The 27,489-nt window shown below is 45.2% G+C and overlaps 1 protein-coding gene across 6 annotated transcripts in view; it reads right to left on the bottom strand.

Moving 5' to 3' along the window:
• Positions 1-27,489, bottom strand: part of HIVEP3 (HIVEP zinc finger 3) — a 262,326-nt gene that overhangs the window by 124,820 nt on the left and 110,017 nt on the right. For all 6 annotated transcript variants that reach the window (XR_013393729.1, XM_077932050.1, XM_077932051.1 and 3 more), the window contains one exon: positions 4,410-4,500. The gene's annotated coding sequence lies outside the window, so the exon portion shown is untranslated. The remainder of the gene's footprint in view (positions 1-4,409; positions 4,501-27,489) is intronic.

Genomic DNA, 27,489 nt, shown 5'->3' with positions numbered 1-27,489 from the left:
TCATTCCCCACCCCCTGCAAGTCTCCAGAGTGAAAGCATGGAGCGTTGGTGTCAAAGCAGATCACTCTAACCACAATTTGGTTCCATTATGATTTGGTTACGTGATGAAGCCATGTCATTAGGAAGAATTTTCTGGTGGTAAGAGCTGTTTGGCAGGCGAACGGACTCCCTCAGAAGGTGGTGGAATCTTCAGTGGAGGTTTTTAAGCAGAGGCTGGATGGCCACCTGTCAGGGATGCTTTAGCTGAGATTCCTGCATTTCAGGGGGTTGGACTAAATGTCCACTGGTGTCCCTTCCAACTCTACAATTCTATGAAGCCAAATCCAAGTGTGGGCAATGTTTCTCTGCCCCTACTCACTCTGAAGCCTTGTGGGAGAAATAATGGCACCTGCCATAGGCAAATTCTCCCCATCCTTCCCAATTGTTTGTGGTCGTGCCTCCCAAATCTCACCCTGGCTCATTCAATGTGGGAGCATTTGGCTTCCACCAAGCAACAGAAAAACCAGCAGGAGATACTTTCCCTGTCTCGTTGCCTGTATCTCCATGGCAGGAAGTCCCTTCACCTGCAGGATTTCTGTATGTTATGCAGCTGTCAGGCATAGGGGAGGAAGCGTAAATGACAAACCAAAATGAATAGCGGGGTTTGCGCCGTCTCCCGAGTCTCCTATCAATGATCTCCTTCATTGTTTACCATGAGGCCTTCCAAATCCCAAACCAGGAAGGTAGGAGGGGCTCCAATTAAAACAGGCTGCTTCCAAACGCAGTGGGGCAACAGTTTGCCTAGATAGGGGGATGGAACAAATCACCCTCCAGAATCTACAAATCTTTCCTTCTGGGTCTTCTCCTGCTGCCTGAAATATCTCACATTGCGATGGTTCCTGACTTCCCCCTCTCACTTACAAGGGCAGGGCAGGCCAGTAAAAACAGAGCTCCATCCTGGTAGGAAATCATGCATGCATTTTAATGTGCCACCTGCTTACACAACTCACATCGGCACAGCCTTAAATATAAACAGACAGCCTCTTCCTGGCTGTTAGACGGAGCCCTTACCCTACCCCGACTTGTTCTCGGAACACACCAAAATTACAGCTCTGTGGAGATCGGCATATTTAAGGGTAGGATGCATCTCCCCCTCCCTCCTCCCACCACCACATCTTTTTCTTTTTTTTTTAAAGAGAGTTTGGAGCATAATAAATAGGGTATTCATTATACACCGACCCTAAAGATTGTATCTTTGGAGAATATCCTAAAATTAGCACTGAAAGGGCCCTTACGAGCTAAAAGGGAAACAAATGGAGATTCCAGGCTGATCCTCAAGTTACAAACGCAACTCATGCATGGAGAGGTGGACCCACAAACCTGCATTCAGTTTCGCACAAGCACAGTGTGTCGATGGGGTCTGCAATAAAGCTTAGTCTCCCAAGTCGGGCAGAGCTCAGGCCACCCACTAGATTTAATTCTCTGTGATAGGCAACTTTACCTAATTTGTAGCTTCCAATTATTTTTTTAAAAAAAACCCAGATTGAAAAACAGACAGGGAGGTTTCAAAGCAAAGGCTGGACGGCCATCTGTCTTGGATGCTTTTGCTGAGATTTCCTGCATTCCAGGGGGTTGGACTAGATGACCCTTGGGGTGCCTTCCGACTCCACAATTCTATGACATCCTTAAAAATTTGCATTTTCTCAGGATTTTTCCAATGCAATTATCCGGCCAAGTAAATGCATATAAAACAATGGGATAAAGGGTGCATAAACATGGTTTACATTCAGCTGCATTTTACTCAGAGTAGACCTATTTAAATACCTGGCCCTAAATTCATCATGTCCTTGATTTCAGTGCATGACTGATATTGGTTGTATCCATCACTGTTACTTAAACTGTGTATTTTATTGAGTTTTTAAGGGAGTTATTTGAGTTTTCAATAAGTCATTGTAGTAACAAGAACAACAAAGTATATACAATAGAAGAAAACATGTTATCATTGTGGGGAGGGGGGAGAATGGAGCACGCATTATAAAGAATTTCTGGCTATTTCCACTCATGGTGTCATGTTCACCTCCTGAACTGGTCTAGTCTATTATTATTATTATTATTATCATTATCATCATCATCATCATCATCATCATCATCATTATTATTATAGTTGTACCTTGGATCTCGAATGCATTGCAAGTCGAACATTTTGGCTCCTGAACACCGCAAACCCAGAAGTGACTGTTCCAGTTTGCGAACATTCTTTGGAACCTGAACGTCCAGTGCGGCTTCTGTGGCTTCTGATTGGCTGCAGGACCTTCCTGCAGCCAATCGGAAGCTGCGCCATGGTTTCTGAACGTTTTGGAAGTCAAACGAACTTCCGGAACAGATTCCGTTCAACTTCTGAGGTACCACTGTATTATTACCCCCCCACACACACGGTTTGTGGGAAAAATCAAACAACAAAATTAAGCAATACAATATGTAAAACATCAAGATCCATGAAAGAAGCTTCCACTAATTTAATACACTTCCACTCACTCAATTGCTCACACAAATTCCACATGTGCTGACACACCCATAGCTCAGTCAATCCACCTCTACACACATCCACCCACACAAACACACTATTCCTCACATTCAACAATTACCCTGGCCCAGCACTGCCCTAAGTACATACAAGAAAAGACCACACTGCAACCCTGGCAGCCTATAAGACTAAAACCAAATTCACTCTGAGACTCCAAGATCATGACCAGTGCATTTAAACAAACTGCTTTCCCTTATTCCATTTTGAAATATTGTTTCGTCTTTAAAAGTTTTATTTCCTAACATTTCTAGCTCGTCTTCCAACAACAACAAAAAAGCTTACAGAAAGAAAAATTAGCATACGATGCACCGAAATAACAATAAAACCCACAGATAAAGGAGCAATTAAGAGAGAAGATGTACAGCAATTAAGAGAGCTTACAGCACCATTAACGAAAAGGAGGCAAGTGAACAAGCGGACGAAATGAGCTGTGCTGCCACCATCAAGAAGATCCTGTCTCTAACAGCTATACAGCTAGTCACCAGAGGCAAGAACGTCCAGAGATGGTCCCCTGAGGAAGGTGTTAATTGGTGGCAGATTCTCATAGGAGAAGGTGCCCTTACAGAAGCTGGGGGCCCTAAAGATATTTGCAGGTATGTCAATGTCATTAGCTTCACTGCACATCTCGGAAAATGGAAAGAGCTTCATAGAGAGAGGACAGGAACCATGTTTTTACAGCGTTGGCATTTGACAGCGCGGGTAACAGGATGTGACACACAGCTCTGATAAAAAGGAGAGAAAGAATCGACTTCAAGACCAAGCGATCTGATGACGAAACATCCTTTTTTTAAAAAAAAACTCATCTCGGAATAAACAATTTGGCATCGTGGAATTTCAGGACCAGTTAAAGCTGTACAAGGCAGAGGAGAGACAACAAGAGAGCAGTTGCATTTGGACCATCACGTCTCAGTTTAATAAGGCAAAGTGTGAATGAATCTTTTGTGGCTTCATGGTGTGAGCAAGCAGACCAGAAAGGCTAGAATTAATCATAGTTTCCTGTTACGTCCGAGTTGGGGAACTATGGTTACCAGCTTTAGCAGAAGCCTGGCCATGCTTTGGAATGGGTTCAGCATCCTGGCTTGTTCTGAAGGTGCTAGCCACAGTTTCCAGTGAGATTGAACAGGAAACTATGGCTACTGAAAGACTTCCTGGGTTGGTTATTCATCCCATAAAGGGAGCAGCGAAGAGAGTAAATGCCTTTCATATCTCACTTCATTAAGTCGAGATACGATCAGCCAAACCAGGCCAGTGAGTCTTATACAACCAGTGATGTGGGAAGAATTCCCCACCCTCACCAGCTCTTTATTTTTGTTTGGGAAAATTTCTGTTTCGTATATTCGTTAATAAAAACGAATGGATGCCAGTTGGGAAATACAGTGTTAGGCAGACCTGGCAGCTTTCGAGTTTTTAGCTTTGCTCATTAAATACAACTAAAATAAACATGTTAAATCAAGGCATCAAAAACATTCCAATGCAAATTATCTAGAAAATTCATTGCACCGTAAACAGTGGCAGCAACTCAACACCTAAAGCTTGGATGGGGAACCTGTGGCCCTCCAGATGTTGTTGGACTCCATTAACCATCAGCCCCAGCCAACATGGCCAATGGTCAGGGATGATGGGAGCTGTAGTCCAACAGAGTTCCCCATCCATGATCTAAAACAAACAAACAACTCTGCTTCCATTGCCTGACTCTTTGTGTGATCCTAAGAGGTCTTTGGGGTGTCCTTGGGCAGAGCATTACAGCACAATTGCAACAATCTGCTGAATCTCATCCCAAAATAATTTCTCTCAGCATGCATAACAAGCAAACAAATGTATTTTTCCTTACTTAGAGGTCTCTTACCTGTGAAGATGCAACCACAAGTCCCCACTGTCTATTTCAGCAACAGTCTTTAAGGTGATCAGCAAGAGGAAGATGTTTTTTGAACAAGAGCCTGGTGAAGAAATGAGAAATTGTTTTGAACATGAAAACTATATTGGCCGTGATACGTGTATCACATCGAGGGACAGATACACACACAGAGAGAGACCAGGTTCAGAGGTAACAGGAAACTATGGTTTCCTGCTACACAAACAAGCTTGCACAAGCTTTGGCCTGACAGATTTTCCCAGCCTTCTCCTCATCTGTTGTGGCCAAAAACTGGAGAACAGAAGCATCCATTTCCACTACCAAACAAATAACGGTTCCCTGTTACATCCGAAGTAGGGAGACTGTGGTTTGCTTAAACTGCGGGTAATGAAAACAAGCCAAGTTCACACAGGATTGATTTTACCTATGTATCACTTATCACGTTTTCCCTTGTGATGGCTTTCCAAGTTAATTAATTAAAGAAATATATAAAGAGAATAAGACCTTGGGTTTGCGCAATGGAACTCCCCCCTGCCCCTGCCCCACCCCCCGCCACTTCTCTTCCACATGATGACACAGCATTGTCTCCAAACCCGAAAATACCAGGGGAGACCCTAAGTGCTAATCCGTTGATGCAGCAAATATTAGGGTCAGTCTGAAAGCATGCCAGAAATTATGAGCCAGCACCTCCTGGTATCTGGCACCAACCCAGAATTATGAAGTCACACACACGTACATGTGATATAATTAAGGCACATATCGGTATCTCCTCGATAACGTCAGATAAAAGGCTTCACACGATGCGTTACTGAGGTCCAAGTTTCCACCCACCCCAAGAGATGACAGCTAATACAGGGGATGATGTGGGTCCAACTTTACAGAGGACACAATTCTCTGTCTGAAGGACGATTTGAAGGGCTTCCCGATCCAAGTCAAGATTAAAGACATAAGAGTAGGGAGCAACAGGGGCCTTAGATATCTGAAATAACTCCTCCTTCTCTACAGACCCTCTTGCGTGCTGAGACCAGCAGAGGGGGCCCTCTTGGGAGTTCCTCCACCCTCAAAACCTCAGGGGGCAGCAAACCAGGAAAGGGCCTTCTCTGTGGTGGCCCCTAAACTGTGGAACACCCTCCCCATGGAGACACCTTCATTGTACAGTTTCTGAAGGACGCTGAAGACATGTGTCTTCACCTTAGCTTTTGACACTTGAGGAGTGTATTTTTAGGATCGACCTTATTTTTATTGTCGTAAGTTTTTTTTAAAAAAATGTTTCTATTATTGTTCACCTTAAGGTGAAGGGCGGGAAATGAAACAATGGCCATAATAACTGACGTTGCCCATCTGCAGTGAGGAGCACCTGGGCAGCAGAATGAACAGGCTCTCAGCTCACCCAGTCACATTCTTCCCCACTGTGGTGAGGTGTATTGTCCTTGTAATTCAATCATGGGTTGGGAACTTGTGGCTCTCTAGATGTTCAGAACTCCAACTCTCCTCATCACTAGGGCCAACAGGAGAAGGACTCCAACAACATCCAGAGGACCACAAGTCCACCACCCATAATTTAATTTTTTTCTAAATCTGCATCTACATGTGCAAATTAGCTTCTGCATTTCTCCCTCCCTCCCCAAAAATTCTCATTTTGGGTGATGTACGTCCTCATTTTGGGCAATGCACTAGTGGTCACTCTAGCAGCCAATGAAATTGAAGGGAACAGGGATAATAGAATCATAGGACTATAGAGCTGGAAGAGACCGCAAGCGCCATCTGCAATACAAGATGCCCTGAACAGGCACAGGATCAGTGGACAAATCCCCAGGCAGCTTTTAGAACCTCGGCACGCCAGCCGAAGTGAATTCATTTATTCATTTTATGCCGACATCAGGAGCAGAGGAAGGGGGGCGGGGGGGCCACCCCTGGTGTCACCACTGAGGGAGGTGAAAAAATGCCGCCCCTGGTGCCCAATCAGCTTGTTCCACTGCTGGCCGACATACCTAGATTAGTCTCTTTCATTAAAAAAAACCCTGACTCTGGTTACTCGCAGTGGCAGCCACCATGGTGCTCTTGTGATGTTGCTTGACTCCACCTCTCTTTAGGCCCAGCAAGCAGATCCAATGGTCAGAGCTGATGGGATGTGCAACAGCCTCTGGAGAGCACACTGCACCTGTTTGGTCTCTGAACATAGGGGAAATAGAAGCCTCTTTAAAAAAAATATAGAGAGAGAAATAATATATCTGGGAGGTTTTTATTTTTGGTCTGTTTGTATTTCGAAGGACCCCCTTGAACTTTTAAGGGAGTCCTTCCAATTGGTGAGCTTGCAAGATTGCTTTCCAATAGTATCGGGTTGCTGTTATCACTGCCTGCAACATTCGATCCCCCAAGCCCCTGTTGTTCTCCAGCAACAGCCGCATCACATTGGTATACAAGCTGCTGGTCATCGGAGTCTCTGCCTGTGATTTATAATTCATCAGCCTCTGGTGATCTCATACTTCCCCCCCCCCCTCCCCAGCCCGCTTTTCTGCTCCACATGCATGTATGTAATGAATTTTAACTCCGATAGTTCTAAGGTGCTGGAAAGGAGGAAGGGAGGGGACCACACATGCACACATTCTCTCTCCCAGACACACATGCACACACAAAATCCCAGTTACTGCAGAATCCCCGCTGTAACGCAGGCTGGTCACTCCAGGCATCAAAACAACAGATGGAGCCCTAGGCATTACCCCTCTGTATGTCTCTCTCTCTTTCTTTCTTTTTCTTTCTTTCTCTCTCCCTCCACCCCCTGCTTCTCACGAGGAGCAAGAGGGGTTTGCAGTCTCCTTTTCATATAATGAGCCCAAGCTTCTGTTTTATTTTATTTTGCTGAGCATTTTGAACTGAAAGCAGCTGTTTGCATCTTGGATAGCAGAAGAACTTTGCTACCTCTCAAACTGGAAAGCTTCCTTCCTTCCTTTTTTCTTTAAAAAAGAAATGATGGTTGTTATGGCAACTAAGGTTTCTATATTTAAATCCAGGTTTTTGCTGGCAAGTGGAGTCAGCAGCACGAGAACAAACAATAAGCCTCCTGGCTATTGTGCCCTGAGGGTTGCTCTCCTGAGACACTGAAAACAGGAGGCCACAAGGATGGTGGCCCAGTGTCATGGCCAGTGGCAAATGGAAGCTGGCTGCCCTTGTTGCCCAAAGTGAGGCGGACAAGTCAATTTCTGATGAAAGGAGGAATCATTCTGCTTTCTCCATCCACCTCCCTCCCTCCTTTCCTCCCTCCCTCTCTCCCTCTCCACAGGCTGCCACAGCACATTACCTCATCTGGGTAACACAAAAGCTGCAGTGCCTGCCCAAACAGATGGCTGGATGGGAAAGCCCTGGCATAATTCTGCCCAGCAGTTCATGATCTTTTCAGTCAATCTCACTGGCTGGCAGGCTTTTCAAGGTCCACTTGCTGAAGGCAGATTGCTGAGGCTTGAGGTGGGGAGATCTGAAGACCACCATGGTCAATCGATTGGTTTTTGCCCACAGGCTCTGTTTTCGTACACGGCTGGGGTTGGGACAGCACTGCTAGAGGACCGAGGATAACACCTGAGAAGGGTGTATGGCCTGCATTTCAGTGGCAGAGCAACTACACTTGCATGCAGAAGCTCCCAGGTTTGATCCTTGGCATCTCTAGGTCGGGCTGAGAATGTCTGAATCTCTGGACAGCCAGAGCCAATCAATGTAGACAATACTGAGCTAGATGGACCAATGGTCTGACTCAATATAAGGCAGTCTCCTATTCCTGTGGAACGCCCTCCCACCAGATGTCAAAGAGAACAACAACTACCAGACTTTTAGAAGACATCTGAAGGCAGCCCTGTTTAGGGAAGCTTTTAATGTTTGATGTATTACAGTATTTTAATATTTTTTTGGAAGCCACCCAGAGTGGCTGGGGAGGCCTAGCCAGATGGGCGCGGTATGAATAAATTCTTCTTCTTCTTCTTCTTCTTCTTCTTCTTCTTCTTCTTCTTCTTCTTCTTCTTCTTCTCCTCCTCCTCCTCCTCCTCCTCCTTCTCCTTCTCCTTCTCCTTCTCCTTCTCCTTCTCCTTCTCCTTCTCCTTCTTCTTCTTCTCCTTCTTCTCCCCTGCCCTGCTCCGTGCAGTTGTGTTTTCACCCTAGGTAGGACAAAGAAAAGGACCTCTCCAATTGAGCGCAGGCAAGTTGGTGCAGGAAGCAGTGATCCTTAAGGACCTAAGCCACTCAGGGCTCTACAAGATCATCACAAAAACACTCTGAATTGCACCTTGGAAGCAAAGCGATAACCAGCGCTGCTGTTACAAGGCTGGTATCCCATGGTTGAGTATCAACCAACATCTCTGAAGCTGCAATCTGGACCAAGTGAAGCTAGTTAAGACTCCTCAAAGATAAACCTCACAGAGAATTGTGTTGCAGTCTTCAAACCTGGATATATAATTAAGGCAAGAGTAGCCAATGCAGAACCTTCCGGATGTCAACAACTTCTGTCATCCCTGGACACTGGCCATACTGGCTAATGTTGATGGGAGTTGGAGCCTGACAGCATCTGGAGGGCAGGTGGCACTACCTCTGAACTGAGGCAGGTGGTACCATTGTCAGGTCTGACTTCCTCAGTAACGTGGAACTCTTCCTAGCAGTACCTGGAGATGTTCTACCACTGTGCCTCTTTCCCACGCTACAACAGAAGTCCAAAGTACATATTTAATTTTTGGCTACCTCAAGACATGGCAGCAGATTTATTTTAAGAACTTACAAATACTAGGATGAGTTGATGTGTGGGGGGTGGGAATGAAAAGAGTGCAATGAGAGAGCCGGAAAGGAAGCAAAAAAAGGCAAGCTGACTATAAGGAGCAATTTCTAGCGAGGTGATTGCCCTGGCATTAAAATCCTATGAGAAGACTAGAAGGAAACCTCACCACTTAAAATGCTTTAACACTAGACCAGAGAAAGCCCTTAGAAAGCAACAGAGGTAGACATTTTGCCATGGCTCCAGGGACAAAGGCTAGACTTGATCTAATGGCTCTTAACACCGGCATCTTCAGGGAATCTTCAGTCTCCATTTTCACAGAGTGCAGATTATCAGGAGGTTCTCTTGTTCTCTCTCTCTCTCTCTCTCTCTCTCTCCCCATTGTACACTTTAAAAGCACAAGCTGCTTAAAAACAAAGCAAAAAAAAAAAAAAACCCTCCCCTCCAAATCAGCTGATTTGCCTTCCTTCAATTATCAGAGCATTTTGCACAGAGCTCCATATGGAACATTGTGAGCAATATGGAGAAAATGTATAAGCACCATGGAGGAAGCCATAGGTCCTTCTTCCCTAGGGTCAGTTCTACTGTTAGGCAGAGTGTTTCGGGTGTAGAGATGTGTAGGTTCAGAAATATTAAGCAGAAAGAGGATTTCTGGGGAGTGTTCCCCGCCCCTCCCCAGAGTGGGGAAAATGAGAAGTCAAATGAATTATGACATGCTTTCTTTTAGAATGATGAACAAAATGTTTAAGACAAGGTGTTCATATATTTACTCCCCCCAAAACAATTTCTAAAACTGTGTAACAGGAAGACTTTCTGTAAGGCTACGAATAGGACCAGATCATTCCAATTTCTATACACTGAAGATAAGCAGGTCCTGGCCTGTACGCCAAGAACGCAACTCTCTGTACACCGAGAACGCAAGATGCATTTCTGCCTCTGGGAGGGCACTGCCATTGTCACAAGAGAAAGGGGGGGGGGGAGATTCCATTATTTGTTTGCGGCAAAAATGAAAGTGGTGGGAGGAACCAACTGGGGAACCACCAAGGGAAGAAGGCTTAGAGCCCGGGGATTGGTGGTGGGAAGATGATGAGAGGTCAGAGGGAGAAGACTGGGATGACAAAGTGTCGGAAGCTGAAGAGCCAACAGGGTTTAGTAAGCGGGCAGAGTCTGGCATAGGGACGTCCAGAAGCAGGAGAGTTGGAGGGGTGTGGTCAAGAGGCAGAGATGAGTCAGGCTGCCGAAGAGGCAGGGGTATCTCCCCTCCTGCTGCGACAAGGTCCCCTCTCTGCTGGTCTCACAGAACCAGGAGAGGCATGAAGAGGGCAAAGGAGAAGTTAGCATCACAAAGGCACAGTCTCTGATTGCTTGGAGAAAACCCTAGAGAGGAGGGGACTTATGCAGCTTTGGGAAGGTGAGACCTTCAGTCTTCACAACTGCTTCATAAAGGCAAGGCCTACTGAAGAAGAGTTGCTGTGCTCATGAGGCCTGGCACTCCTGTGCAGATCCTCTCTTTTTTCTAATAAAGAGTTAATTCACTTAACTTTGTGTGGTTTACTACTGGCTCACTCCCACCACTTCCTCACTACAACGAGACATACTGTATTTCGATGATGATGATGACGGTGACAATGACAACAGCAGTTTGTTGTTGCTGTTATGGTCGTACCTTGGTTTCCGAACAGCTTAGTTCTTGAACGTTTTGGCTCCCAAACGCCGCAAACCTGAAAGTGACTGTCCCGGTTTGCGAACTATTTTTGGAAGCCGAACGTCCAATGGGACTTCTGTGGCTTCTGACTGGCAACATGAGCTTCCTGCAGCCAATCAGAATATGTGCTTTGGTTTCTGAATGTTTTGGAAGTTGAACAGACTTCCAGAATGGATTCCATTCGACTTCCAAGGCACAGCTGTATTTCGATTGCTTAATTGGAATTCTTATCTACCCTACACCCCAGTCCAGGTTGCAACAATATGAGAAATGCAATGTTAAAGCAGTTAAAACATTTAATTGAAATATTGGGGTGCTGGGATGTGATTTTATTGTTCATTTACTGAAAGAAGCTCTAGCGAGAGAGAGAGAAATCTACCACTCATTGTTAGAAGTAATTATTAGTACAAATTTTAAAATTATGTATGTGGGTGATTTGATACATAATTTTGATATCCCATGTTAGTTCAGGTAGACCCATTGAAATGAACCGACTTAATTAGACACCTGAGTGTGACTAATATTGGATACTCCCAAAGAATTCTAAATTTGCAGCTATCTGTATAATTAACTCATGGTCATTTTTTAAATTAAATATCCTCCTTTGCCCTCTTTTTCTGGCACTGCGTAAGTGGTCACCCTCAGACTCACCCATGTGGATAGCAGCCAAATTAACTGAGAGCATTATTGTACTGCTTGCGGTAAGCCAATTTAGGGGAAGGAGGAAGAGGGAAAGATTGAAGCCTGGATTAAACTGTGTGTGACTTAGGTTCCGCAGGACCTGATTTTTGCTTATGGGAAAAGTTTGGGCTGCTGTCTGGGCTGATAACAGTACTCAGTACCCTGACCATCAGTGAGTTCAGTGCACATTCTGCAGCATTTAATGGAAAACAGGAAAAGGTCAGCCAGTTGGGTTTATTTGGTCTGAGACCTTTGAAAGAGCCTATTTTAGTCATGTCATATATATATATATATATATATATATGCAGGTTTTGGTGTCCTCGGGTGTCTTCCCGTGTAAAAGTTGGGGTGTCTAGGCGACGTTTCGACGAGGTCTCACTCGTCATCTTCAGGCTGGTGCTTTCGGCTTCTTGTTACTGGAACAGAGCAGGATCTCAGTGTTTGAGTTCCTATAAATACTGTTGAGGGGTGTGGTGTATAGCCTCCAATGTTCTGGGCCGAGAGGAAGTTCCCAGGCTAGTGTGCCTTTTCTTCTTTTGTTCCTTAGTTGCTTGAGGGATATCTTGAGTGATTTCTTGGAGGCTATACACCACACCCCTCAACAGTATTTATAGGAACTCAAACACTGAGATCCTGCTCTGTTCCAGTAACAAGAAGCCGAAAGCACCAGCCTGAAGATGACGAGTGAGACCTCGTCGAAACGTCGCCTAGACACCCCAACTTTTACACGGGAAGACACCCGAGGACACCAAAACCTGCATACCTATACCCGTGAAAATCTACGAAAGCATATATATATATTATTATATTATATATATATATTATATCAAGGGCACTACAGATAAAATTAGCAAAATCCTCCATAAACACAATATCAAAACAGCCTTTTGCGCCAACCAAAAAATAGCCAATATCCTCAGAAACCCCAAGGATAAAATCCAGTTGGAAAACCAAGGGGTCTATGAAATACCCTGCAAAGTCTGCCCAGCCACGTACATTGGACAAACAAACAGACGAATAAATGCACGTATCGCAGAACACAAGAATGCCGTCAAAAAAGAAGAAAAAACTTCCTCTCTTTTCCAACACATGAAAGAAACAGGACACGAAATTAATTTTGCAGATTCCAAATTGCTCTCTAACATGGAACATCACCACAAGAGAATAATCATGGAAGCCATCGAGATAGAGAAACACCCTCACAACATGAACAAGCGTGACGACACATCCCGCTTGCCAGACATCTGGAAATTAGCCCTCCCCACAAAAACTGACACCAGATCCAGAGGCACACAGAACGCCATCACCAATCAACCACACCAGACCCAAACCCAGACCCTCTCCACAGATAAATTACAGACACCATCCAGTAGCCAAACCATGGTGGCACCTCCGGATGCTGCACCCCCCTGCAATCCCTACACAGATCTGGCTGGCACAGGCCACAAAACCACAGCTCGCCCCTATACACGAAGCCAAGCCAGAGCACAATTAAGTGCAGTACAGCCATCTTCTCAGAAAAACTCTTCACAAAGTTCAAGAGGTCAAGACACAAAGGCTTTAGCAACTAATCCACACCTAATGACCCACCTAAGTGGTACTCAGGATATCACTCAAGAAATCACTCAAGATATCCCTCAAGCAATTAAGGAACAAAAGAAGAAAAGGCACACTAGCCTGGGAACTTCCTCTCTGCCCAGAACATTGGAGGCTATACACCACACCTCCTCAACAGTATTTATAGGAACTCAAACAATGAGATCCTGCTCTGTTCCAGTAACAAGAAGCCGAAAGCACCAGCCTGAAGATGACGAGTGAGACCTCGTCGAAACGTCGCCTAGACACCCCAACTTTTACACGGGAAGACACCCGAGGACACCAAAACCTGCATATATATATATATATATATATACACACACACACACTTATATATAAATACATATATATATATATATATAGGAACAAAAGAAGAAAAGGCACACTAGCCTGGGAACCTCCTCTCTGCCCAGAACATTGGAGGCCACACCTCCTCAACAGTATTTATAGGAACTCAAACACTGAGATCCTGCTCTGTTCCAGTAACAAGAAGCCGAAAGCACCAGCCTGAAGATGACGAGTGAGACCTCGTCGAAACGTCGCCTAGACACCCCAACTTTTACACGGGAAGATACCCGAGGACACCAAAACCTGCATTCCTGTACCCGTGAAAATCTACGAAAGCAAATATATATATATATATATATGCAGGTTTTGGTGTCCTCGGGTGTCTTCCCGTGTAAAAGTTGGGGTGTCTAGGCGACGTTTCGACGAGGTCTCACTCGTCATCTTCAGGCTGGTGCTTTCGGCTTCTTGTTACTGGAACAGAGCAGGATCTCAGTGTTTGAGTTCCTATAAATACTGTTGAGGGGTGTGGTGTATAGCCTCCAATGTTCTGGGCCGAGAGGAAGTTCCCAGGCTAGTGTGCCTTTTCTTCTTTTGTTCCTTAGTTGCTTGAGGGATATCTTGAGTGATTTCTTGAGTGATATCCTGAGTACCACTTAGGTGGGTCAATAGGTGTGGATTAGTTGCTAAAGCCTTTGTGTCTTGACCTCTTGAACTTTGTGAAGAGTTTTTCTGAGAAGATGGCTGTAGTTGTGCTCTGGCTTGGCTTCGTGTATAGGGGCGAGCTGTGGTTTTGTGGCCTGTGCCAGCCAGATCTGTGTAGGGATTGCAGGGGGGTGCAGCATCCGGAGGTGCCATCATGGTTTGGCTACTGGATGGTGTCTGTAATTTATCTGTGGAGAGGGTCTGGGTTTGGGTCTGGTGTGGTTGATTGGTGATGGCGTTCTGTGTGCCTCTGGATCTGGTGTCAGTTTTTGTGGGGAGGGCTAATTTCCAGATGTCTGGCAAGCGGGATGTGTCGTCACGCTTGTTCATGTTGTGAGGGTGTTTCTCTATCTCGATGGCTTCCATGATTATTCTCTTGTGGTGATGTTCCATGTTAGAGAGCAATTTGGAATCTGCAAAATTAATTTCGTGTCCTGTTTCTTTCATGTGTTGGAAAAGAGAGGAAGTTTTTTCTTCTTTTTTGACGGCATTCTTGTGTTCTGCGATACGTGCATTTATTCGTCTGTTTGTTTGTCCAATGTACGTGGCTGGGCAGACTTTGCAGGGTATTTCATAGACCCCTTGGTTTTCCAACTGGATTTTATCCTTGGGGTTTCTGAGGATATTGGCTATCTTTTGGTTGGCGCAAAAGGCTGTTTTGATATTGTGTTTATGGAGGATTTTGCTAATTTTATCTGTAGTGCCCTTGATATAAGGAAGGAGGGCCATGCCATTGTTTTCTTCTGTGTCTTGGTTTTTGGGGGGTGTTTCTTTTTGGATTAGCTTCGTAACCCTGTTTTGCTGGTATCCATTGGCAATTAACACATTTGAGAGATTCTGTAACTCAGTTGTCAAGTGGTCTTTGTCAGCCAGGCGTTTGGTTCTGGAGATGAGAGTCTTGGCTACGGAGTTTATTTGTAGCACACTATCTACCTAGGACACACTATCTACCGGAAAAAAACACACACCAACCGCTACTTACATGCACAATCACACCACCACCCTGCACAAATAAACTCCGTAGCCAAGACTCTCATCTCCAGAACCAAACGCCTGGCTGACAAAGACCACTTGACAACTGAGTTACAGAATCTCTCAAATGTGTTAATTGCCAATGGATACCAGCAAAACAGGGTTACGAAGCTAATCCAAAAAGAAACACCCCCCAAAAACCAAGACACAGAAGAAAACAATGGCATGGCCCTCCTTCCTTATATCAAGGGCACTACAGATAAAATTAGCAAAATCCTCCATAAACACAATATCAAAACAGCCTTTTGCGCCAACCAAAAGATAGCCAATATCCTCAGAAACCCCAAGGATAAAATCCAGTTGGAAAACCAAGGGGTCTATGAAATACCCTGCAAAGTCTGCCCAGCCACGTACATTGGACAAACAAACAGACGAATAAATGCACGTATCGCAGAACACAAGAATGCCGTCAAAAAAGAAGAAAAAACTTCCTCTCTTTTCCAACACATGAAAGAAACAGGACACGAAATTAATTTTGCAGATTCCAAATTGCTCTCTAACATGGAACATCACCACAAGAGAATAATCATGGAAGCCATCGAGATAGAGAAACACCCTCACAACATGAACAAGCGTGACGACACATCCCGCTTGCCAGACATCTGGAAATTAGCCCTCCCCACAAAAACTGACACCAGATCCAGAGGCACACAGAACGCCATCACCAATCAACCACACCAGACCCAAACCCAGACCCTCTCCACAGATAAATTACAGACACCATCCAGTAGCCAAACCATGATGGCACCTCCGGATGCTGCACCCCCCTGCAATCCCTACACAGATCTGGCTGGCACAGGCCACAAAACCACAGCTCGCCCCTATACACGAAGCCAAGCCAGAGCACAACTACAGCCATCTTCTCAGAAAAACTCTTCACAAAGTTCAAGAGGTCAAGACACAAAGGCTTTAGCAACTAATCCACACCTATTGACCCACCTAAGTGGTACTCAGGATATCACTCAAGAAATCACTCAAGATATCCCTCAAGCAACTAAGGAACAAAAGAAGAAAAGGCACACTAGCCTGGGAACTTCCTCTCGGCCCAGAACATTGGAGGCTATACACCACACCCCTCAACAGTATTTATAGGAACTCAAACACTGAGATCCTGCTCTGTTCCAGTAACAAGAAGCCGAAAGCACCAGCCTGAAGATGACGAGTGAGACCTCGTCGAAACGTCGCCTAGACACCCCAACTTTTACACGGGAAGACACCCGAGGACACCAAAACCTGCATACCTATACCCGTGAAAATCTACGAAAGCAAATATATATATATATATATATACACACACACACACACACACACACACACACACACACTTTTTTTTTTAAAGGCTCATATTTAGTTTAAAGTCTTTCATTAAGAAATCAGCCTGGATTTTTCAAAGACTTTTAAAACATGGGCTCATTTTCCTTAGGGAAGAATAAATCTGCCCATTTCAATGTCTCTAAATTTCTCATTCTTCCAGTCTTAGGTTCAGTCCTGCATCAGTTTGCAATTCTCTTTTATTTTTAAAAGCACTTGCATTTTAATGTACATTTGCCCTAGCATGCATATTTTGCAAGCAATTTCCCCTAATAAAATGCAGATTAATGCTATTTTCTAGAACACTTCCCCTTAATATAAGTATTTTGGTATGTATTGCACGACTGGAGAACTGCATCTCGAAATTCGGACAAGCGCACATTTCGAAGTAAAGCTGTATTTTGTCCCTTGCATCATTTTGCAAACTGCAAGTTAGGTAGTTCCGCATTAAAACTCAAGAGCCAGTGGGGTGTAGTGGTTAGAGTGTTGCACTAGGACCTGGGAGACCAGGGTTCAAATCCCCGCTCACCTACTTGTAGTCCTCTGGGTGACCTTGAGCCAGCCGCTACCTCGCAACCTAACCTACCTCACAGGGTTGTTGTGGAGATTTAATGAGGGGGGGGCAGGGTGCACCACCTTCAGCTCCTTGGGGAGAAAAAGGCAGGATACAAATGCAATAAATAAATACGGTGGTACCTCTGGTTAAGAACTTAATTTGTTCTGGAGGTCCGTTCTTAACCTGAAACTGTTCTTAACCTGAGGTACCACTTTAGCTAATGGGGCCTCCTGCTGCCACCGCACGATTTCTGTTCTCATCCTGAGGTAAAGTTCTTCACCTGAGGTACTATTTCTGGGTTAGCAGAGTCTGTAACCTGAAGCGTCTGTAACCCGAGGTACCACTGTAAAGTGACCTGAATCAAAAAAAATTCCCATCCCTGCTGTAAATTTATTTTACTTATTAAATTTCTATACTGCCCTTCATCTGAGAATCACAGGGCAGTTTACAATATAAAAAATACAAAATGTAGCTACAAATGAAAGCAATACCCCCTCCCCACACACAGTTTAAAAGGCCACGGGTTGATATTTCATATAAAGCAGTATAAAGCCCCTCAATAACAAATGCAGTATTCAGAGAAAGACACTCTCTGCAACTTCCAAAAAGGGCAAACATTCTTAGTTGATCCTTCCCTGCACGTGTAAAAGCAAATCTAATAGTGAAATGAACTATAGCATCCCTATAAGCAAAAATGTCTTTAGCTGACGGGAGTACTAAGAAGCCTGTTTCCAAACCAAAATGTTCATGGAAACAGATACTACTTGCCCTGCCTTTTTTAAAAGCATGCACACTCACAAGCAAACAGGGCGGTGTTGCTGTAAGAAATGGAATACTTCAGTGTCAAGTACATGCCACAATGCTGCCTTATACAGCGGCAATGTGATTAATTAAAATTTACAAGCATAATCCGCACTCTTAACCGCGTTCCTTGGCTCCGTCCCCTCTAGCCCTGCGCCAATAACATCTTAAAACAAACGACAACCTCAGAGTTGACCTTTGGGAGCTGTGAAGAGCCTCTCTTAAGCTGCTCTGCAACCAGAGAAGGGAAAGGAGTGGTACAATTTCAGGGGGCGGAGGGAACGAAAGCTCGTAAAGACAATAAAACCGGGCTCATAAATCGCATCGGAAAGCTGTATGCCAGCAACTGCGGGTGGAGATAGGAGGGAATTTCATATGCAGAAGAGCATTCAAGCACCCCATGTGTGTGCAAAAGATACAAGAAGCTGCCAATTCACACTCTTTGCCCATCCATCCCAGTAATGTCCGCACTGGCCAGCAGCTGCTCTCCAGGGTCATCTCCTGCAGGGAACGTTCCCACTCCCTGATACCTGAATCTTTAAACTGGAGATGTCAGGATTCGAGTCTGGCATCCTCTGCAGTTACGTCATGTGCTCTGTTGTTGTTGTTGTTGTTTAGCCGTGTCCAACTCTTCGTGACCCCATGGACCAGAGCACGCCAGGCACTCCTGTCTTCCACTGCCTCCCGCAGTTTGGTCAAACTCATGCTGGTAGCTTCTAGAACACTGTCCAACCGTCTCGTCCTCTGTCGTCCCCTTCTCCCTGTGCCCTCCATCTTTCCCAACATCAGGGTCTTTTCCAGGGAGTCTTCTCTTCTCAGGAGGTGGCCAAAGTATTGGAGCCTCAGCTTCAGGATCTGTCCTTCCAGTGAGCACTCAGGGCTGATTTCCTTCAGAATGGATAGGTTTGATCTTCTTGCAGTCCATGGGACTCTCAAGAGTCTCCTCCAGCACCAGAATTCAAAAACATCAATTCTTCAGCGATCAGCCCTCTTTATGGTCCAGCTCTCACTTCCATACATTACTACTGAGAAAACCATAGCTTTAACTGCAAGAAGATCAAACCTATCCATTCTTAAGTAAATCAGCCATGAGTGCTCACTGGAAGGACACAAGGAGAAGGGGACGATAGAGGACGAGATGGTTGGACAGTGTTCTCGAAGCTACCAACATGAGTTTGACCAAACTGCGGGAGGCAGTGGAAGACAGAAGTGCCTGGCGTGCTCTGGTCCATGGGGTCACGAAGAGTCAGACACGACTAAACAACAACAACAACAACAACACAAAGGGAGGGCAGCGTGAGCAGCATCCTACCCCCTCCCACCCAAAATACACCCAGGGCAACTGCCCCACCTGCACGCATGCACGTGCGCGCGCACACACACACACACCAATTCTATGCCCCTGATATAGACTGCTTTAAGCTCTGACATTTAGGGTGTTCAAAACAGGTTGTGCCATTAACTTTTGGTGTATTATTATTATTACTGCTATCCCTGTTACAGACGAGGCCAAGAGAAAAGCCATTTCGCGGGTGCTCAGAAGGCAGCGGCAAGTCTTCCTGATTTGTAGCTCAGTTCCTTAGCAGCTTCTTGGGGGCAGAAATGGCATTGCTCATCCCCCTGAACTACTTGGTGGTGGATGTATGTAACACAACCCCCCATATCATCCTCCTAACAACCCTTTGGGGTAGGTTAAGTTTCACAGGAATTTGAACCTAATATCAGGGGGACGATGGGAACTGTTCTCCAACCTGGAGGCCCTCGATCAACTCAGCAGACATACAGTGGGGACTTTCAGCTGTAAGGAGCACAAGGAGCGAAAATGAACAAATATTTAAATCTGCTCTGAGTGGCACCTACCCTCCCTGCTCTCCAATTATTAATGCAAGCAACACTGTTGCTATTTATCACCCTGCTGCTATTAAAAGGGCATTGTGTGTTGCAAAGAGCCATTTAAACTCTATTATAACTCCTTTTGATTGACAGCTAAAGTTTAATGAGTGTCGTTGCCTGGGAGGACCAGATGCGAAAGGAAGTTCTAAATAGACCTGTCACAGAGATGTCACATAGACCCAGTCAGTGCTCAAATACCTGAGTCTGGTGTTCTTTCTTTTTTCTTTTTCTTTTTTTACTGCTTTCAGTTAGAAATGTTTACTGGAGCCTGGAAGCTGTAATGCTGCCTAGTTTTTATTCTTCGTAATTAATTAGAATGGCCACTCTGCGTGGATATATTGCTGGATTCCTCCTGTTTATTTGGGGATAAACAGCAATTATCCCCAAAACTCCAGAGAGTGTCGCCAGGATTATCCAGAGCTGGCTAAATAGATCTATCCTCTTCCAACTTATCCCCCACTATAAATGGATTGGTTCCCTTTTAATCCAGGATGAGGGAGCCATGCCCTTCCCTATGTTGTAGGACTACTGGCCATACTGAAAGGGGCTGGTGGGAGTCCAACAACCCAAAGAAAAAGGCCATGAGTTCCCCATCCTTGATTTAAATCCATCTAAGCCATCCCACCTTATGGCAGAGACTTCCATAAACCAATTCCATAGCTTCCACTTGAATATGCCTGAATTCTAGAAGCAGCAGAGAGAAAGACATGCTGGATAGCTCAGTCAGTAGAGCACGAGACTCTTAATCCCAGGGTTGTGGGTTCAAATCCCACATTGGGCAAGAAGATTCCTGCACTGCAGGGGGCTGGATGAGATGACCCTCGTGGTCCCTTCCAACGCTACAGTTCTATAATTCTATGCCTTGCTCTGTGCTGAACGCTGGGGCTCTCCTGGAAACCTAAAGGGAAGCTCCATCCTACACTCAGGTTGTACATGTGTGTACAGTCAAACATCGGCTCCCAAACGCCTCTGCTTTGGAATGTTTCGGCTCCCAAATGATGAAAACCCAGAAGTAAATGCTCCGGTTTTCAAACTTTTTTTGGAAGTTGAACGTCCGACGCGGCTTCCGCTTGAGTGCAGCAAGCTCCTGCAACCAATCGGAAGCCACGCCTTGGTTGACGAACATTTCAGAAGCTGAATGGACTTCCGGAACAGATTATGTTTGACAACCGAGGTTTGACTGTAACTAAAACCTTACATCCTAATGGCACCACAGTCTCTTCTGATCTTCATTCCAAGGAAACCTGACGCTGGGTAAAGCACGGGCATCCCTGGAGCCTCTCAGAGATTGGGGTGGTACATAACAAAATAATCTGCTTCTCTCTCACACACACTGCACTGATTGGCTGGAGCTAATCTGCAAGAATGGAACAGATGGTAAGAAAACAAATGCACCTTATACCTTTTGCAATCATTTCAAGTCAGAGTAGGCTATTTGCTCATCTTTTCACTAAAACATCTAAAGCACTGAGAAAGGATAAACCTGCTCCTTCCACTTTTCCCCCCCTGCTGCCAACCACCACAGAGATCACCATTTGGAAGCTGCAGCTGTATTTGTGGAGGCACCGTTTATATGCCAAGGGTGCAGGTGCAGGAAAGGTAGATTGGCAAGGGTTTCCGGCTCCTAGCTATTTTTAAATGGCAATAACAAAATGATTATTCTGCCCCATCCCATCTTGCAAAAAAACCAAAATACGTTTCCGAGCACAATTCAAAGTGTTGGCGCTGACCTTTAAAGCCCTAAACGGCCTCGGTCCAGTATATCTGAAGGAGCGTCTCCACCCCCACCATTCTACCTGGACACTGAGTTCCAGCGCCGAGGGCCTTCTGGCAGTTCCCTCACTGCAAGAAGCCAAGTTACAGGGAACCAGGCAGAGGGCCTTCTTGGTAGTGGCACCCGCCCTGTGGAACACCCTCCCGTCAGATGTCATAGTGAACAACAACTACCAGACTTTTAGAAGACATCTGAAGGCAGCCCTGTTTAGGGAAGCTTTTAATGTTTGATGGATTACTGTATTTTAATATAATATTTTGTTGGAAGCCTCCCAGAGTGGCTGGGAAGCCCAGCCAGATGGGCAGGGTATACATATTATTATTATTATTATTATTATTATTATTATTATTATTATTATTATTATACAGTGGTACCTCGGGTTAGATACGCTTCAGGTTACATACGCTTCAGGTTACACACTCCGCTAACCCAGAAATAGTGCTTCAGGTTAAGAACTTTGCTTCAGGATAAGAACAGAAATTGGGCTCCAGCGGCGCAGCAGCAGCAGGAGGCCCCATTAGCTAAAGTGGTGCTTCAGGTTAAGAACAGTTTCAGGTTAAGAACGGATCTCCAGAACGAATTAAATACTTGACCCAAGGTACCACAATAATAATAATAATAATAAATAAATAAATAAATAAATAAATAAATAAATAAATAAATAAATCTACTGAAATGAAGACAGCTGGGGAAAACAGGTAGCCAGGGATGGATTTGTACATGGAAAGACTGGTTTCAGTGGGAGCCATCATGACACCAGCAGGTCATACTCTGGCACTTCCAGTTAGAAAGTTCCAGGAGCAAGTGATGGGCAAGTCCTTTTCCTGTAACTGAGGACAGTCAGTATCGGACAACTTTGGGTATGACAGGCAAACAGTCTGAGCTGATATCAGGCAATTCTTGGTGGCCTCTTATTCTGCAAGAGTGCACGTCTAAACCAAAAGTAAAATGAGCAAAGTAACTTGATCGAGCTTATCAGAGAACCCAGCTTGCTGCACTTTCTAAAGATTAAATGATTCACTTTAAAACAGAACCAACCTGTTGCAAAAGCCAATCCCGCTGAGTCACGAATGCAGGCCTTACTCATCCCCTCCTTTGGCTTGCTGACTTATTTTGTCACCTTACAATGCACTGGACACTTGGCCCCCACCGTTTACCTGCCCCCACTCTTGTGGTGTTCTGTGCATCTTCCAACAACCTTGCTCCTTCCCAAGGCAGCCTGGCACTGGGACTGTATCGCACTCTGCCTAACCCGACTGAAAGCATGTAGGCAACACAGGACAGCTAGGGCATGGGTAGGCAAACTAAGGCCCGGGGGGCAGATCCAGCCCAATCGCCTTCTAAATCCGGCCCACGGACAGTCGGGGAATCAGCATGTTTTTACATGAGTAGAATGTGTCCTTTTATTTAAAATGCATCTCTGGGTTATTTGTGGGGCATAGGAATTCATTCATTCCCCCCCCCAAAAAAAATAGTCTGTCCCCCCCACAAGGTCTGAGGGACAGTGGACCGGCCCCCTGCTGAAAAAGTTTGCTGACCCCTGAGCTAGGGAGCAAACACTTATGAACTGAAGAATCAGCCTACACAGGCAATAGATTGGAGTGTTGGTCCAGTGTCAGCACCTTGGTCAGCGCACAGTGGGAGACACAACTAGGTTGACAAGTAGGACTTCAACTATGGAGCAGGTATTCATGGTGGTGGCAGTGGGGTGTTAATCTAGTGCTGGTCTGGAGTCTATAGGGGCTTTATCCTGCAGGAACATGTGCATACCAAGCCCTGTTCCCTGAGAGAAAATCTGCTCTCCCTAATAAAGAGGACACACTGTCTCCTGCTGCCTTTGGGACCTGGTGTGGTGGTGGTAGGAGCTATGTAGTCAACTGTCCCTGAGGACATTGGCAAGGGAACTTCCTTGGGAGCAAGGGATGAAGTCAGCACAGTCCCTTGGGCATGTTCATCATTATCATCATATGTGACTATCTAGGGTAGACAGCTTGCCTTGATGACTATTTCCTAAAAGAGCACAGGGAAGTTAATAGTCCCAAGATTCTGATATGGCAGGGATGGGAAGCCTTCTTCAGACCATGGGCCACATTCCATTCTGGGCAACTTTCCTGGGGCCACGTAGGGGTGGGTAGGGCCAGAGTCAAAAGTGGATGGATCGATGTAAATGTGACCTTTAAGCTAGTTTCTGAGACTCACATTAGATGAGGCCTTCACCCAGGATGTTGTTGTTGATGATGATTATCTATACCACCCTTCATCTGAGGATCACAGGGCAGTTTACAGTGTAAAACCAGGCGAAGCTCTGTGCTGAATAGCAGCAGCTCTCCAGGGTTTCAGACAAGGAACATCACTAGAGATGCTGGGGCAAGAGATGCTGGGCACCTTGTGTTTGCAGAGAAGATGCTCTCCCACTGAGCTATGGCCCTGCCCTGCCATAAGATAAGAGGTGGTATAAGGCCAGATTACAATTCAGCACAAACACTTTGCTAATGTCGTTTCCCCTTCCTGCTGGAGATACATTTATGTAATATTAACTTTTGCCTAAGCCCCCTAATTTGCCAGCAATTCATTGTTCAGAGAATTAAGCTCTCTTTTTTTAAAAAAAAATGAAAACACAAGAAAAGCTCCGTGACAGGAGGATGAAGGAAGTCTTTGCTATTCACCATCCACCCAGCCACCCACATGCTATCTTAATTCATCAGCAGACAAAGCCAGTTCTTTGTCTTTGCAGCTCCATCTCTGCCATTCATTCATGGTGAGATATCGCTCCGAGTAATCAGAGTCTGCCTATGGTGGGAGGCTGAGGAGGGGAAAGATTGGGGGGCGGGGACAGAGAGAAACACATTTAATCGAGCCTTAAGAATGCTTCCTATTATTATTATTTTTTAAGTGAGGAGGGTGGGGTTGTATCAAACAAAGTTCTACTGAAAGAAAACCCACTGAAATTAACAAACTTAAGTTAGTCATCTCCCTTAATTTCAATGGTTCTACTCTGAGTAGGACATTGGATACCACCCAAGGTATTTCTCTGTGTGTGTACCTCTACAGAGAGCCAGTGTGGTGTAGTGGTTAAGAGTGGTAGTCACGTAATCTGGGGAACCGGGTTCACGTCTTCGCTCCTCCACATGCAGCTGCTGGGTGACCTTGGGCCAGTCACACTTCTTTGAAGTCTCTCAGCCCCACTCACCTCACAGAGTGTTTGTTGTGGGGGAGGAAGGGAAAGGAGATTGTTAGCCGCTTTGAGACTCCTTAAAGGGAGTGAAAGGCGGGATATCAAATCCAAACTCTTCTTCTTCTTCTACAGACAAAAACAGGCTCAGTTGAATCAGTAGACTGGATACCTATCCCAGCGTTCTTCAATCTTCGGTCCCTAGACTACAACTCCCATCATCCTGGGCCACTGACTACACTGGTTGTGGATGATGGGGTTTGAAGCCCAAGGTTGAATGACAATGTAAAAAGACCATTTGACCAGTGTTCTTCAACGTTGCGTCCCCAGTTGCTGCTGGGCTACAACTCCCATAACCTCACCTTCCTTTGGCCAGGATTCTCCATATTTACATCACCTTTATGATCCCCATCTACACAGAGCTCTTTCCCTCACAAGATTGAATGTTTTGCGGTTTGCAATCTTGCAAGGCAGATACTCAAAAATCCCATATTCTGAAAGGCACTTGTGGCGCAAAACAGGTTAAATCCATCACACACATTTTATTTCATTGCCCATTTTATGCAAAAATATAGAAGTACTTGGCCCCCTTATTGAACGAGGGGGTCTACCGCACTGATTCTTCCAGGGTGACCTTATCGGTTGAATAATTGTAGGAATGGCGTTGTGGAGAATGTGGCAAGATTTTTGAGTGACGCCATGAAATTACGTTCTCATAGGTCCTAAGTGCCACCTTTGTATCTCACAATATCTGGGCAGTTTTATCCTAAAGTGCCTCCTACTATGTTTTGCTACTTGTGTTGTGTTCCAATCCACGTATACGACACACTCTTACTATGCCAATAAAGAAGATTGATTGATTGAACAAACACCCATCACCCCCAGCCACCTTAGTCAATGGTTAGGGATGATTGGAGTTGCCATATAACAATGCCTGGGGGCCCAACACTGAAGAACACTCCTTTAGATAATTTTGCCTTTACCTTTCCTAGCAAGTTTGATTCCATTTGTTCAAGTCTCAATGGAGATCAAGATTTCTTTTCCCACTGCAGATTAGCGTGGCAAACCTGGGAAGGTTGTGCCGTTGCCAAAGCCTGGTGTTGTGAATGGCAATTGTGCTTAGCTTGAATATATCAGAGCTTTGCAGAGAAACATCATAGACATTGAGTTTATGGTCTTCTGACCACACTATTCAATTTCTCCCCTCTTTATAAACATGTATACATCTCTTTGTCAGTGGGGGATAACATTTCATGCATCTGATAAGTGTATATCAGCCTTGTTCATTGCACTGTCTCATTCTCCACTGTATCCCCAAAATTATAGACCCTCAGTGGGTATGTGAAGTTACACCTGTCTTCCTTTTCCTGGTCCTCAAATCCATCCACCACTTTGCACTTGCACTAAATCTCATCTGTCACTCTGTCACTCAGTCGCATGATTTGGAGAGCTCCTTTTGGAGCCATTCACAGACTGCCTGGGATTTTACCATCCTGAATAATTCAGTGTCATCTGCAATCTTGGCTACTGGTTTACTGTCATCTACTGGACCAGCTTGCAATGGAAGAAATTGGGGCTGAAAGCTTTAAAGAATTGATAGGTGCCATTGCATGAATTAAAGACAGTGTATGAATAACAATGTCCTTAATTGCCAAGGGCCCATCTGCACTATACACTTAAAGCAGTATCATACCACTTTAAAGAGCTGCCCCTCTTTAAACAAAAAACCTGGGAACTGTAGCTTGTGGAGGATGCTGAGAGCTGTTCAGGGGCAGAATCCTGCTTAGCACTGAGTTCAGGCATGCTGAGTTGTGGTGTGACTGAGCCCAGCACCAAACTGGATCTCTCCCCCTTTGTACTGGCTGCTGTGAAGGGAGAGCAAACCTCCTCAGCACTGCATTCCTGTTTTGTGTTCCTGCTCTTCAGAACCTCCTGGAAACCAGCTGGTTGTCTCGGGCTTTGGGAGCTGCTCAAAGCAGGCTTTGGGCAAGCCCCACCTTTTCCATCAAGCCCCACCCTTACCTGTGTACAATGTCAGGTATAGACTGGGTGGGTGGGCATGGCTTGCCCAAAAGGACCTTGTGGGCCAAATGGGGGAAGCCTGGAGGGTGAAGTTTGCCACGTGGGCTAGAGGTTCCCTGCCTCTTTTTTTAATTGGTTTGTTTCAATTGCTTCACAGGTGGAGTTAGAAGGAGGATCAGGCTGTTGCTTCTGTTTTAAGTCCCAAAAAGACCTTTGCTTGTGCACAGGACCAAAGAGTTCAGGCAAGGAGAGCTGTATGCATCCCAGTCACATCAGGGGTGCACCAGAGATGGTGATACACTGCTTGGTACAGAGATAATACTCAAAAGCAGGTAGGTTTTTAATCATGGCTGAACTCCAGCTGAGTGGGAGAAAGGAACCAGGCATGCTGTCATCTTCAGGCCACTTGAAAATATTCCCTTCCACTCTAAGCACATTTGACTGAGGAAAATAAGTAACTCCTGCTGATTTTGAGAAAGATGACTTTCCGAATAAGCGTTCTTAAGCTGAAGAGCGGCAGAGACCATTGTCTGCTTTGACAAAACTGATGATCACACTTCTTGGGTTTCGTTTTGCCGAGGATAGAGGAGTACCATTTCTTGCTATTATCTCTGCCTATGAAAATAAACTGGTCACTTTATGTGACTTCTTCCTCCTGCCCCTCTTCATTATCATTGCACTGGATGAGCCCCAGCCAGTATGGCCAATGCTCAGAAATGATGGGAGTTGTAGTCCAGCAACTTCAGGAGAGTACCAGGTTGGAGAAGGGTGTTTCAGAGCAATGGCTGGAA

This window comes from Podarcis muralis, chromosome 7 (genome assembly GCF_964188315.1).
Source record: "Podarcis muralis chromosome 7, rPodMur119.hap1.1, whole genome shotgun sequence".
Taxonomy (NCBI): domain Eukaryota; kingdom Metazoa; phylum Chordata; class Lepidosauria; order Squamata; family Lacertidae; genus Podarcis; species Podarcis muralis.
This window is presented reverse-complemented; position numbering and strand designations above follow the sequence as displayed.